This window comes from Phaenicophaeus curvirostris, chromosome 5, assembly GCF_032191515.1.
Source record: "Phaenicophaeus curvirostris isolate KB17595 chromosome 5, BPBGC_Pcur_1.0, whole genome shotgun sequence".
In the NCBI taxonomy this organism is placed as follows: domain Eukaryota; kingdom Metazoa; phylum Chordata; class Aves; order Cuculiformes; family Cuculidae; genus Phaenicophaeus; species Phaenicophaeus curvirostris.
This window is the reverse complement of record NC_091396.1, coordinates 24,289,480-24,304,212: the sequence shown is the minus strand read 5'-3', so window position 1 is coordinate 24,304,212 and position 14,733 is coordinate 24,289,480. Positions and strand designations below refer to the sequence as shown.

Sequence of the window (14,733 nt, the reverse complement as noted above, 5' to 3'; positions counted from 1 at the left end):
AATGGAGATTTTCATTGTGTTTAGGAACAATTCTGAATCTGTATACTGTTCATTTAATTTGAAAGGTTTGAAATGTTCCATAAATTATGGAACACAACTAGTGTCTTAGCTGTTAAAATAGTAAAAATAAAACCAAACCCAGCTTAGACTATAATGATTTTACTATAAATACCCTTAAAGGGGCACAGCAATTGCTATAAATATAAAATTTAGAACCATTCATCTTAAAATAGGCCAAAAAAGTATTTAACACATAGAACAGCAAAATGAAGCCAGTTGCAAACTGACCAGCCAAAGAAATGCACAGAAAGTGCTTCATTGGCTATAGCAATGTGAAACATCCGTGTTTCCCACCAGAAGCAGAATCTGGTCAGAATTCAAGAATATATACTTAGTACTGATATCAACATCAGACTGATATCATTAGACTCCAATGAAGGCAAAAGCCTCTTAAAGAAATTATAAATTACTTTATATCATCAAGATTTGAAGTTATTTTAAAACAGCATTCTTATCTTCCTCAGTCAAAATGGAATTTCCAACAATAGTTCACATGAAACACAATTTAATCAGAGATTGAGACATCAATCCATTAAGCTTTCTGTTTTTCATTAAGTGAAGGGGTGGAGAAGTTCAAACTTTATTTAGTATGTTACAGATGAAGATATCACAATGTCATCTCATCTAATTTCAGTTTATTTCCATATTTGCACTGGAGGAATGTAGTTTTTTTCCGAGTACAAAGCCTAGAATCAAAACCATTCTCTCTGGCATTGAGGTTAGATTCAAAGAATCATGGAATTTCTCAAGTTGGAAGGGACCCATAAGGATCACTGATTCTAAATTCTTGCTTCTCACAGGATTACCTAAAAGTAAATCACATGACTAAGAGCATCATGCAGATACTTCTTGAGCTCTGACAGACTTCCCTGGGGAGTCTGTCCAGTGACCAACCACCCTCTCAGTAAATAAGCTTTTCCTAATGTCCAATCTGAACTTCACCTGATGCAGACTCATTCCATTTCCCTGTGCCCTGCCACTGGAAGGTAGAGATCAATGCCTCCTCCTCTGCCGCTTCCTCTGAGGAAGTTGTAGATTGTGATGAGCTCTTCAAGCTAAACAAGCCAAGTGACCTCAACTGCTCCTCACAAGTCTTGCCCTCAAGACCTTTCACAATCTTGGTTGCCCTCCTCTGGACACATTTTAACAGTTTGATGACCTTCTTACATTGAGGCACCCGAAACTTCACACAGTACTTAAGGTGGGGCTGCATGAAGGCAGGATAGACTGAGACAGTCACCTCTCTCAATGTCGGCCCCTTTGGCCCTCAGGGTATGATGTTGACTTGTATTAAATTTGCCATCAACCCAAACTCCCAGATCTCTTTCTGCAGGGCTGCACTTCAGCCCCCACCCTCTGATCTGTACATATAACCAGGATTACTCCATGCCAGGTGAGGAAACTGGCACTTGCTTTTGTTGAATTTCATATGAACTGTGATTGCCCAGCTCTTTAGTCTATGGAGATCTCACTGTAAGGCCTCTCTATCTTCGAGGGAGTCCACAGCTCCTCCTAGTTTAGTATCACTGGTAAATTTACATAAGGCATACTTGATTCCTGCATCTGGATCATTTATAAAAACATTAAAGAGCACTGGCCATGAAACTGAGCCATGAGGAACCCCACTGATGACTTCCCACTAGCCTGATGCATCCCCATTTACTATGGCAGTTTACTAAGCCTGACCTGTCAGCCAGTTGTTCACCAGTCTATTATGGACTTGTATAGTGAACATTTTGTCCAGAAAAATACTGTGAGAGATACCATAAAAAGCTTTGTTAAAATCCAGACCCACCACATCTACTGAATTCACCTGGTCAATTAGATGGGTGAAAACATAAAGGGAAGTTAAATTAGTTACATAGGATTTTACCTCCATAAACCTGCACTGACTATGACCAATGACTGCATTGTCTCTCAAAGGTTTTTCAAGAACTTCTAGAATAATCTCTCCACAGCTTTACCTGGTACTAGAGTGAGACTAGCAGGCCTGTAATTACCAGGATCTTCTTACCCTTCTTGAAAATTGGTACAACCTTTGCCAGCTACAATTTGACTGGGACCTCTCCAGACTCCCAAGACTGGTGAAAAATAATGGAGAGAGGTCCTGCAATTATATTTGCCAATTCTTTCAGTATTTTGCGATGAATCCCATCAGGTCCCAAAGATGGACATCCAGCTGAAGCAGCAAGTTCAGGTTCGGCTGAGAGTTTATCATACTTCCAGTCACAGTCTTCCAACACAGGGCTCCAAAGATCCAAGGTACCACCATCAGTGTTAAAGACAGAGATGATGAAGGCATTCAGTGTCTCTATTTTGTCTGTGTCTCTGTTTGTGAGATGGCCAGCCTCATCAGGTAACACATCAATGTTATCTCTGAACCTTCTCTTACTGTTAATTTATTTTTGTTATCCTTCACAGTGCTGGCCAGCTTTAATTCTAATTGAGATTTGGCTGTATGAATTTGCTCCCTACAGTGGTGATCTCTGTAGTCCTCCGATGTTACTTATCCTTGCTTCCAGTGTCTGTACATTTTCCTTTTCTGCCTAAGTTCTAGAAGACCATCCTTGCTTAGCAAGGCCAGCCTTCTGCCCTGCTTGCTTGACTTCTGACACTTTGGAATTGTCAGCTCCTGCACTCTTAAGACATGACTCTTAAAAAGTGACCAGCATTCATGGATCCCAAAACCTTCAAAAGCAGATTCCCAGGAGAGCTAACTAACTCCTTCAGCAGACCCAACCCTGCTCTCTCCACATCCAGGGTCGAAGTCTTGCTGGCAATTTTTCTATCAGCAATGCTTTGAAACTCAACGGCTTCATGGTCACTGTGACTGAGACAGCCACCATCCACCACTTCACCCATGAGTCCTACTCTGTTTATAAACAACAAACCCAGGAGGGCACCTTTCCGACTGGACTCGCTTTGTACCTGCACCAAGAAGTACCTTCAATGTGCTTCAGAAATTTCCTGTACCTGTTTATGTCTACTGTATTGTACTCCCAGTTGATATCTGGGAAGTGAAAATCACCCTTGGGGACAAGGGCAGTTGATCTAAAGATATGTCTTAATTCCTTACAGAACAATTCATTGCTGTCATTGTACTGGCTGGGTGGTTGACAGTTGACTCCCACAACAACACCCACTTTATTTTGTTTCCATTTCATCCTTTACCTACAGGCTATGTTGTCCTCAGTCCAATCCCTCCCTCACATACAGTGCGATCCCCCACCTCTCCGCACCCTCCTCCCACTTTGCCCATGTACTCAGCACATTGTGGAGCAAATTGAAGGACTTCACTAGCACACCATCCCACAACCAGCAGCATGCTGCTCCCAGGTTTATCTCTAGCAAATCTCGTTTTATTGCTTTCCCCCTTCACATTTTATTTAAAGCTCTTTAAAAGAGCCCTGCTAACTCTTGTGCAAAGATTTTTTCGTGCTTTGAGAAAGATTTTCACAAAAGCATCAACAAAGGTATATTACAGAACTTGCGTGAGAGTCCACCCATTTTAGAGGTATTAATATGCACCCAAGAAGACATCTGAAACACAGCCAGGGACTGATGCCAGGTCCTCTGGATTTCAAACCATTTCCACTAATAAACAAACTATTCTTGTCTAATGTTTGCAGTAAATTCCCTAAAACCAGTTGGTGACTTTTTTCTTTTTAAAGACTACTGGACCCTCATTAACAAAAAAAACATGTCAATTAATTTCTTCTACATAACAGAAAACCAAATTAGGTCTGGAGAACATACATTGAATTGATTAGCAACAACTTTGAGTGGAAGGGTCTTGTAAAGCAGAAAAACTGAAAACTGAAAATTATCACCATTCATATAAATGCAGAAGACAAGACCTATGATTACTCTCACTTTCCTATATCAAACCTTTCTTCTGTCACAAGCACATTTATAAATCCTCCTATGTAATAAAGAAATTCCCATTGTTTCCAGAGGCGAAGGTTTTAGACTCTATACCATAGCTACAGGTTAAACAAAGAAATAACTCTGATGTTATATGAGCGCGGATTTGCCTGTTTTGTGGCAGCAACTAAGCCTGGTGAAGCATCGAAGCAATTTGTGAATTGCAGCAGTGGAATCTCTGAATGGTTTTAATTAATGTGTGCCAGGGAGACAGAGGGAGCTCACCAGCAACTAAAAGGGAGGTATATCACAGAGACATTTGAAAGTCTAACCTAATACTCATACAGCTACAACATCTATACTCCTCAGCAAAGAAAAGAAAAAAAGCTTTCCTAATTAAATGATTTTTTGTCCTTTTTTTTTTTCTTTTTTTTTCACATCATGAGATGTGGAAATAGATCCTTATAAAAACTTTGGCATCCAAAATTCTATTTTATTTTCCACCAGTGGGATTTTCCCTTGTTAATTTTCTTACACTCCCCATATATTAAGGCATATACTAATAAATGAAAGCAGCAAGTCAGCCTCTCATATATTTCATAAAGTACCATGGGAAATGATTTGTTTAGGATGAGTAAACAAAATCTCTTTGTTCATCAAATTTAATTTTACCTGAGGACTAATAAATGTGTGCATAGCATGGACATACTGAAAGTTAACTGGGCTCAGAAATACACCATACAGTTGAGCTTTTTAGACAGCAAGGAAAATTACTGTTGTGGTAATTAATGGCTTGACTGTACCTCTCAGCATGAAGGAAGAAGCATTACATTTAGGCTGTGAGATGACAGATCTTTAGTTTGCACGTTCTCTTGGACTTCCGAAATGCTAGCAATAAAAACATCGGTTGTTAAGGCTCAGGGGTGAAAGAGTGTCTCCACAAATACAACAGTTAAGCCTGGAAGGTGAGATTGAAATAAACCAACCAAACAAGATTATGTACAGTCAAAAATAAAGCCATTAACTCTCCCTGTGAAACGTTATGCTAATCTGTTATATGGCTGATAAGCTGGCAATTTCATGAGTTTTAAGTCCTATAAGGAATTTCTTGGATATTTACTGTAAACCTGTGATTTGTATTGTCTATCAAGTCCACAGGAAGACAAGAAAGCCCCTGTAATATAATAGACTACAAATTCTCCCTCACCCAGGGAAGGGAGTTGAAACTCAGTGTGTTTTAAGAAGCTCTTGAGAGATATTTAGGAGACTCTGTATGAACACACAGACAGCATCAAAGTTATGTTCTCCCTTTCTCTATCAGTTTTCTGCCAAGCATTCTAGCCTTGATACCTCTGGAGCCTAAAAAACTGACTGTACAACAGTAGCCTAGCATTATTTACCTTTTTGGTAGGTTTAACATCTTGGGACGTGATGCTTCTTGTTTCCCAAACTACCCCTGGACCTTCTCATCCTACTAGCCCACTGGAGTCTGTTCAATAGAGCTGCCTGGAGCTCCTAGAGCTTCCACTCTGTGGAAGAAACAAATATTGAAAAACTATGACGCCGCAATTAAATCTTCTAGATACATAATTTGAAGACACCGGAAGACAGTAACTAAACTAGAGTAAAACATGATACAGAGCTGTCATTGCACTATTTTAGAAGGGAACTGAGTTATGGGATTATAGTATCCCCTCAGAGTACTTGTATGTATAACACAGGTGCTGAAAGCACAGTTAATATTAAGAAGACTTTAAGACATAAATATAAGCAGAGATTTTAAAGTGAGTAATTAGTCAATAATGTCATCACCTAATATTGCATATAAAAGCCTTGCCTATTGGAAATGCCTATATTTTTGCATGCTTAGCAGTAATAAGAAGGGGATGTGTATTTCATCATAAGTCACAGAGGGTTTGATGGTAGAAATTAGGTCTTTCAATGCCATTAGTGACAATGAAATGCAGACACCTCTTGAAGGCAAGGCACACCTTCAGGCAATGGAAATTCCTTCATTAGACTCTTACCTGTCCATTGCTGTACAAATGAATATTGGACTAATGTTTAAAAATTAATTACTCTGCTAAATAATTTTCAAGTTATAGCCTGGATATACTGCATTAACTGTTGACAGTTTCAGTCAATGAATAAATAAATATTAGAAAAAATAATCATACATATAATTTCATACCTTGAAAACAGTGATGGTAAGGAGATGTAAGCTAGGTCTTTTATTTCAAATCTTTTAAAAACATTGTTCATTTAATAAAGAAAAAAAAAATTCTGCTGTCTCTTGTTTGTGACAAAAGACAATTGAGTAAATGGTCACTCCCAACAGCCCATAAGCCACTGTTTCTGTTTCATAGACCTGCCTGCTTTCTATTCCTATGGTCTCAGCTGCCTAGCAACCTTCACAGAGCTTTCTTATTTTATACTAATTCTAAAGAGTTTTCATTTATATATTTATTTACAAGACTGTCTATAAGGAGAACACAGAAACAAAGGGCTGTTTGTTCCTTCCTTCCAATACAGCATTCCAAACATCACCTTGGTGTCCTGGTGAAGGGCACAGTTTTTGGTTTTGCAAAGAAAGCTACCTTCTTGAAATTGCTTGGAAACTAAGCAAATCCCACTTTTCATGAGACAAAAGTTGGGTAGGAAGCTCTTAATGTTACAGGCACTGATATTTCTTGTTCTCTCTTGATATTTTGATAAGCTTTTTCATCCTGAAATACTAGGTGTTTATGTAAGGCTCCCGTTTTCACCCAGCCTGGTTCTTTTACTTAACATGAAGACAAGAATTCATGCTGCTATACAATGTCACCAGCAGTTCCTGCATCATCCAAGAACTGGAGAGAAATGGAGATTAAAACCGATTTCCTGCTGTGTCTGTGACTCTAAGCTGTGCAGTTTGGAAGTTACGGCTGGGACTGCTTATTATAATAAGTCATTTGAAACTGAGTATGGACTATGTCTTTCTGAATCAGCCATCAGCTTTTCATGGAAAAGACTATTTTCGCAGGGATTTTCTTTTCCTTTATTATTAGTGCAAAATTGAGAATGCCACAGAAAATATCTCTACAGTACATAAAATATACTTATGTTCTTGTTAATTCTGTTGAAACAGTGCTTTGCAAATACTTTATTACTTGATCAATACAGCCCTCTTCTTCAATCAGAAAGTGGGGGGGAGAAAAGTAAAAAAGAGATTGTCAAAGATACACCCTGAAGAGCTTCTTACAAATGATGCAGTAAAAGCATACCAAGTGTTCATAAATTGAAGTCACATGGCAATGATGTGGGGTTTGTGTCTCTTTACTTCTGACTCCTGAATTCATATGGAAAAGTTTCCATTTATTTCTGGATCAAACTGAAGCCTGAAACATAACAAACCAATGTTTCTTGAGACATAGCAATATATTTTTATAACTCCACTGCATTTCTTTCTTATTAAGTTGATCTGTAGCTTTGTTTTGCCACTAAGGAACAAGCAAGGAAACTGTGGCAGATTATGAACATGAAACCAGTACCAGAAGAGGTGTGTGTGTATATATATATATATAAATGCAAGGTAGTTTTAAACATTAAAACAATTGTAGGATTATGGAAGAATTTTTAAATCTTGGTGTTTACATATATTTAAATATTCATTTACCCAAATTTAATAGTGTGTAATAAATATATATATATTTAAATCTCCTTAGTTTTGTAACAGGACACAAAAATATATATTGGATGGTATATCAGTGTCCAATTAAATAAAATATAAGCAATGCCATGAATAGTAGAAAATTATTCAAAAATAACCTGCAGGTTTTAGAGCTTCACTTTTCAGAAGTACTTATGAACAGCGTAAACATCTATGGAAACTGAAACGTGTGAAATGATTCATTAAGCAGGAGGAAGAAAGTTACTAAGCGTAAACAGAGACCTGGGATCTCTTTTTCTGTTCATGGACTCACAATAAACTATTTCCTAAATATCTTACTCTCTATCATTCTACACAATGACATAAATTGGCAGTTCCCAGTAAATCTCTCAGTTTGTAGTCCTGAGAGTTACTGTAATACAAATTAATTCCAGGTATAATCCAAAATTAAGTAGTTGCTTATTGAGAAGCAGTTTCCTCATACACATATGCATTTATCAGAGAATATCATTATTAATGCAAAAATTGAGTGTGTGGTGTTTTCCTTCCTTACAAAGAATTATCATGATTTCTTATACTCTTTAATGTAAAGCCAAATTTTCTGAAAATAAACCTAATGAACAGTACCGGAAGCATAGGCTTACATTTCTGTTTTCTCACTTACTTTTGTGAGAAACCTGTTCTTAATAAGTTCAAGAAGACGTAACAGACAACAGAAAAGAAAGATTTTTTTCATGTATTTTTATTAAAAATTATTATAATAGTCTTTCCTAAAGAATGAATAAAATAGGACCAAAACAACTGTCAAAGGAAATCCTTTGGAAACAAGAAAAAATTAGGGAAAATGAAGTCTCTCATAATATATGAAAAAGAAAGATGCAAGCAATCTCACCCTAAATTTAAAAGATTGTAATGAGATACTAAATCTACTACATTTACTCTGGAAAATCTCATATACCAAAAACACTGATTTTGACTATCTTTCTCCCTCCCTCTGTTCCTCAAAAGAAAAGAGATATGCAAAATGGCTTAGTTTTTTTGATATGGTCTACAATCAAATGAAATGTTAAAGAAGCTATGGACATATGCTGTTATGAGGAAAATGAAGTTTTAGTAGGAAAAAAATGAAAGGAACATTATTGTTAATAACAAATCAGCCAGCAGCTGATAAAAATTTGGTCTTAATTCTAAAAATATTTTCTATAAATTTATTATGACAATAAGTAACACAAACTCACTGAAGTTATAATCAGGCTTTATTAATTGTTCTCAAAGCAGTTATTTTTATAGATTGCTAGGGGATGAAAAAGCTGCAGTAAAAGGAAGACTTATAAAAGAAAAAATAAGTGCTACCATGATGACATAGTAAATAAAATAGCTAAATAAAAGAGAGCAAATGGCTACACAGTTCCTTCTATTTTTAATAAATAACACTAACAGGGTAGTATTCAACTGCCAAAAGAAAGGATGTTATTTTAAATACTCCATGTTACTACATCTAGCTTTGAGTTGTCATTCCAGAAGGATACTGGTTTCGTTTAGATCCCATGTCCTATCCATTTGTTCCCATGGAAGTCTTAGATACCCTAGGACATGTGAAATAGCATTAGATGCTTCTATTTATGAATCCAAATCACTTGCAAGCTCTTAGTGAAAATATATGTGAGCTCTGGGTGTTTAATCATTAGGTAACAAGTAAGAGTAAAGTTAATAAAACAGGAAAATCTCAGCATGCTGTGTCCATCTAAAACTGTCAAAAGTCCCAGACGATAAAGAGGGAATGCGCTGCTCCAGACAGTTTCTTGAAATACGAAACGTATTTTTATACAAATTCTCCACTACTAGTTAATGTGAAGAATTTAAGTGAAATATTACCTCTGAATAACTGCTGACTCACTGTGCAGTAAAACTAGCCACCAGTGTTTTCTTGGTGATTTGAAAAGACATTCTTACCAGTTTTCATCCCCTTCAGTTATTGACACATTCTGCTATTTCAGAATTCTATTTAATTCTATATGCTCATCAGAATAGAACTTTTGTACATTAAGGAACAGAGAAAACCTCCATAAACCTTGATTACTTACTGTAAGTTCATAACTACATTTTTTTCTGATCTTTTAGCTTAGTGAAATCCCAAGTAAGGCTTATTCTCCTTCATAAAACCTATAATTTGTGTGTATGCTGCTCTGTTTCTTTTTCTTCTTTCAAGACTGCCAGATGGAAACAAAACAAAGAATCGTTGCATGTCTGCTACACTAATATTTTTATTCATCTGCATTTGAGTAAAGCAGATGGAGATTAGGTAATTCTGCATGGCTAACTCTGCAAAACAAGTCGAATTAAGCTATAAATTCCAATTTCTAAAATCATATCCTTAGTTTTTCTATGTAATCTGCCATATTATTGATTGGAAATGTTTTTGTACATCTAATCAATAAATGAGTTAATTCGTGTTGAACCAATCTTCTAGACTATTTGCCTTATTCAGGCTAACTAATACAAAGCTGAGAGTGATTCATTTCAGAGCAACAGTACGGTGTGGTGTGTTTGTAAGCACAAAATGACATTAAAAATATTTCCACCTGTCCATACTCCCTCCATTCTATCATCAGTTTTATTGACTACCACTAAGTCTTCAGATACTCATCTGACAATTGGTTGTTCAATTTCGTTCTTACTACAAAAATTATGACCTGGTTCATTCATCTATAAATATGTACTTTTGTTCTGTAGATGCAAATATTCATTTATGTTAGCTTTCATCCCTGCTGTGTTTGTACAACACAGTGTGATATCTGCAAACAGAAAGAGAAGAGATTGAAGATTTTGATAGTGTGTTACTGAGAATTTTAATACAGGGAAATAAATAAATTAGTGCCAACTTCAACATCTGCTAATTTCAATGTGACTGAAGTGATATAAAGAACGTGATCTGTCTTATACTATATGCATACAGTTACACAACATTACTATAAATGGGAGAGTAATTCACAGAATAACAGAACAGTTTGGGTTAGAAGAGGCTTCAAAAATAATCCACTTCCAATGCCCCAGCTGTGGGCAGAGACTCCTTCCACTGACCAGACTGCTCATTGCCCCCTCCTGCCTGGCCTTGAGCACTTCCAGGGATGAGGAACTTCTCTGGGCAACCTGTTCCAGTGCCTCACCTCTCTACTTACTTTTAGTTTAAAGACGTTACCCCTTGTCCTATCACTACCTGCCATTGTAAAAAGTCCCTCTCCAGCTTTCTTGTAGGGCCATTAAGTACTGAAAGGCTGCCTCCCAGAGCCTTCTCTTCTCGAGGCTGAACAACTCCAAGTCCCTCAGCCTTTCTTCATAGCAGAGCTGTTCTGGCACTCTGATCATCTTCATGGCCCTCCTCTGGACCTGCTCCAAGAGGTCTATGTCCTTCCAGTGATGAGGACTCCAGAACTGAATGCAGTACCCCAGGCGGTATCTCATGAGAACAGAGTAGAGGGGCAGAATCACCTGTGCTGGCCTGATGGCCACACTTCTGTTCATGCAGCTAAGGATACAGTTGGCTTTCTGGGCTGCAAGGTCACCTTGTTAGCTCACGTCCAGATTTTCAACCTCCAATACCCACGGGTCCTTCTCAGCAGGCCTGCTGTCAATTTCTTCCTCCTCCAGCTTTTATTTGTGCTTGCGACTGCCTCTCCAGGTGCAGGACCTTGCATTTCACCTTGTTGAACTTCATGAGGTTTACCAGGGTCAATTTCTTAAACCTGTGAAGTTCCCTTTGGGCAGCATCCATCCTCTCCAGCATGTCAATTGCACCACATCAGCTTGATGTCATCAGCAAGCTTGCTGAGGGTGCATGCAATCCCACTGCCTATGTCACCAACAAAGACGTGAAACAGCATCATTCCCTATACCAGCCCCTGAGGAATGACATTTGTTACTGATCTCCAATTGGACATTGAGTTGTTGACCGCAATTCACTGAGTGCAACTTTATGCAAATTCTTTAGCCACTGAGCCATGAAATTCATATCTCTCCAAATCAGAGACAAAGATGTTGTGCAGGATAGCGTCAAATGCTTTCACAAGTCCAGGTAGATGGCATCAATCGCTCATCAATTCTAGGAAATGGAAGTCTCTCAGAAATACACAAGTTCGCATAGTCTTTAAGCAAGGGGATAGTCATGAACTGTATTGAATATGTACTGTGAAGAAATAACTAAATAGTCATGATTTTACCAACCCAAAATAAACAGTGAGGCCCACTTTATCAAGAATAATACAACTTCAGTTGATAGCTTACTATTTAAGCTAATGAATCACTTATCCATCCAGGACATATATGGTGATCTTTTTTCTAGAAAAGGAACTCACTATGAAACTAATAGTAGGGCCAAACTAGATTTCAGATAGTCACACTCTGGGAGTAAATATGGCTTCGCTTATCTGATGAAACTACTGTGAGGGACATCCCTTGCGTAATTCCAGTTCCACCCAAGAGAGGGAGTGATGCTCATACCACAAGAGTAATCTCACATAACACTCACATCTACATTGTCATCAGGATATAAATTCTTACTAAATTGTTTGAATGACTGCCATAGAGCAACACAAAAATAGTTTACTTTTAAGACATTAAAAATATTGTCTGGCAGCCATGCATGAAGAACATTATTTTCTGAATTTGCAAATTTGTAGTGAAAGGCACATTTTAGAAAGAATTTAATGAAATATAAAGTCATATTAAGTAATATCAAACCCAAGCAGCAAAATCCTCATATATTCTTACTGAATAAGATCTATTTCAGGACTAACAGAATTAAAATCTCATTTCCAACCTATAGCAATTTACCATACTATCAACATATCAGCATAGGTGATACAAAAAATGGTTTCTCATTATGAAATTTATAGAGCAAAGGTATACAGAAGTTTGACTTCAAAGGGGTTTTACAAATTATTGGTTAAACCAGAGCTTCTTGCCTTTTCCTAATAAACAAGCAAGTAAGAAAATACAAGTGTGCCAAGTAAGAGCAGTAATAGGAATGTCAACAGTGTGTTACTAGCTATTTGCATGTATTATATCTAAACTAATTTCTAAGTTTATATGAAAAGAGGTAAACATAAGGTGGAGGCTGACAAGCAGAGACTGATGCATAATTCATAGAATCATAGAATCATAGAATAACCAGGTTGGAAGAGAACCACCGGATCATCGAGTCCAACCATTCCTATCAAACACTAAACCATGCCCCTCAGCACCTCATCCACCCATCTTTTAAACACCTCCAGGGAAGGTGACACAACCACCTCCCTGGGCAGCCTGTTCCAGTGCCCAATGACCCTTTCTGTGTAGAATTTTTTCCTAATGTCCAGCCTAAATCTCCCCTGGCGGAGCTTGAGGCCATTCCCTCTTGTCCTGTCCCCTGTCACTTGGGAGAAGAGGCCAGCACCCTCCTCTCCACAACCTCCTTTCAGGAAGTTGTAGAGAGCAATGAGGTCTCCCCTCAGCCTCCTCTTCTCCAGGCTAAACAACCCCAGCTCTCTCAGCCGCTCCTCATAAGGCCTGTTCTCCAGCTGTCTCACCAGCTTTGTTGCTCTTCTCTGGACTCGCTCCAGAGCCTCAACATCCTTCTTGTGGTGAGGGGCCCAGAACTGAACACAGTACTCGAGTAGCGGTCTCACCAGTGCCGAGTACAGAGGGAGGATAACCTCCCTGGACCTGCTGGTCACACCGTTTCTGATACAAGCCAAGATGCCATTGGCCTTCTTGGCCACCTGGGCACACTGCCGGCTCATATTCAGTCGGCTGTCAACCAACACCTCCAGGTCCCTCTCCTCCAGGCAGCTTTCTAGACAGACTTCTCCTAGTCTGTAGCACTGCATAGGGTTGTTGTGCCCCAAGTGCAGGACCCAGCACTTGGCCTTCTTAAACCTCATGCCATTGGACTCTGCCCATTGGTCCAGCCTGTTCAGATCCCTTTGCAGAGCCTCCCTACCCTCCAGCAGATCCACACTTCCACCCAGCTTAGTATCGTCCGCAAACTTGCTAGGAGTGTACTCAATGCCTTCATCCAGGTCATTGATAAAGACATTGAACAGGGCTGGACCCAGCACTGAGCCCTTGTTATTATTGTTATTCCCTGCATCATATTCAGTAAAAACTGCTGGAGCTTGTGTTACTAGGAGGTGCAATGGACTGTTACCGGCAAAAGGGCAGGGAATAATCCTGCAATTGTCCTTGAAAACTGACAATTACTCCATAAAACAATCACAATAGAGCCATTGGAGATTAAAGACCAAATGATTTTCATTGAGTGCTAAAGTAGCAGTGTTGTCTACTGTAACATAACAAAGCATTTAAAAATATCATTTGTTTTCCTGTCTATAAATTGTCAATAAATAATGACCTATTTCCTTACTAAGAATCATGCTTACAATAATTTTCCAAAAATAAAGATAACTAGAAATAATGAAAAACTGCATAGTGACAGATTGATTGTGTATGATTGGTCATGTAAGTAATCTAGTACACTGTTGGTGGTTCAGCATGGATTGTCCATGGATTCCAACAGATGGAAACAATCCAAAAAAGTCTCTTAATATCTTTGGCAAAAGAAATTGGGCTTTTATATCTGGAAAGGACATCAGAATCCTTATATTTTCTGTAAAGAGAACATGATTTAGAAATTATCTGCTCTTTAAAATTAGTTCTATTTCCTCAGAAGGATGAAAAGGGAATGGTTACACATCTCTGCCAGAGTTGTTTGCTTTCTTCCTCTTGTACTAATTACAATGATGCGAAAAAATCCTGTTCCACCTCAGCGCCTCAGTTTTCCAAAACTGCCAGAAGCAGATTCAAGCAAAATAAGTATTCACACAAGCACAGTGAAACAGGCTGATAAAGAATTGTACAAACATAACCAAAGCCAGAGCTGATATTTTCAAAAATACTGTCTTCACTATCTGCCAAGCTTTATGGTTTCTCATTTAGATATATGGACTCAACTTATAATTTTTTTCTCTCTCCAGAAAAGGCAGTACGCTAAAATACAGGTATTTTCAGTTTGTAAATTTACAGTCATGTAAAATTAGCATCTAGTAGACCTTATAAAGTCCCATAGCAGGCTTGGACTTTGCAAATACATTATCTGGTTCAGCCTTCTAGAAACCTTTGCAAGC

At 38.1% G+C, this 14,733-nt stretch overlaps 1 protein-coding gene across 7 annotated transcripts in view; it reads right to left on the bottom strand.

Moving 5' to 3' along the window:
• The window catches only part of LRRC4C (leucine rich repeat containing 4C), a 548,021-nt gene that overhangs the window by 61,980 nt on the left and 471,308 nt on the right, over positions 1 to 14,733 (bottom strand). The window contains exon 1 of one of the 7 annotated variants that reach the window (XM_069858067.1): positions 5,325 to 5,432. The exons of the other annotated variants lie outside the window; for them this stretch is intronic. The gene's annotated coding sequence lies outside the window, so the exon portion shown is untranslated. Of the gene's footprint in view, positions 1 to 5,324; positions 5,433 to 14,733 lie in introns of those variants that run through there. 7 annotated transcript variants of the gene reach the window in all.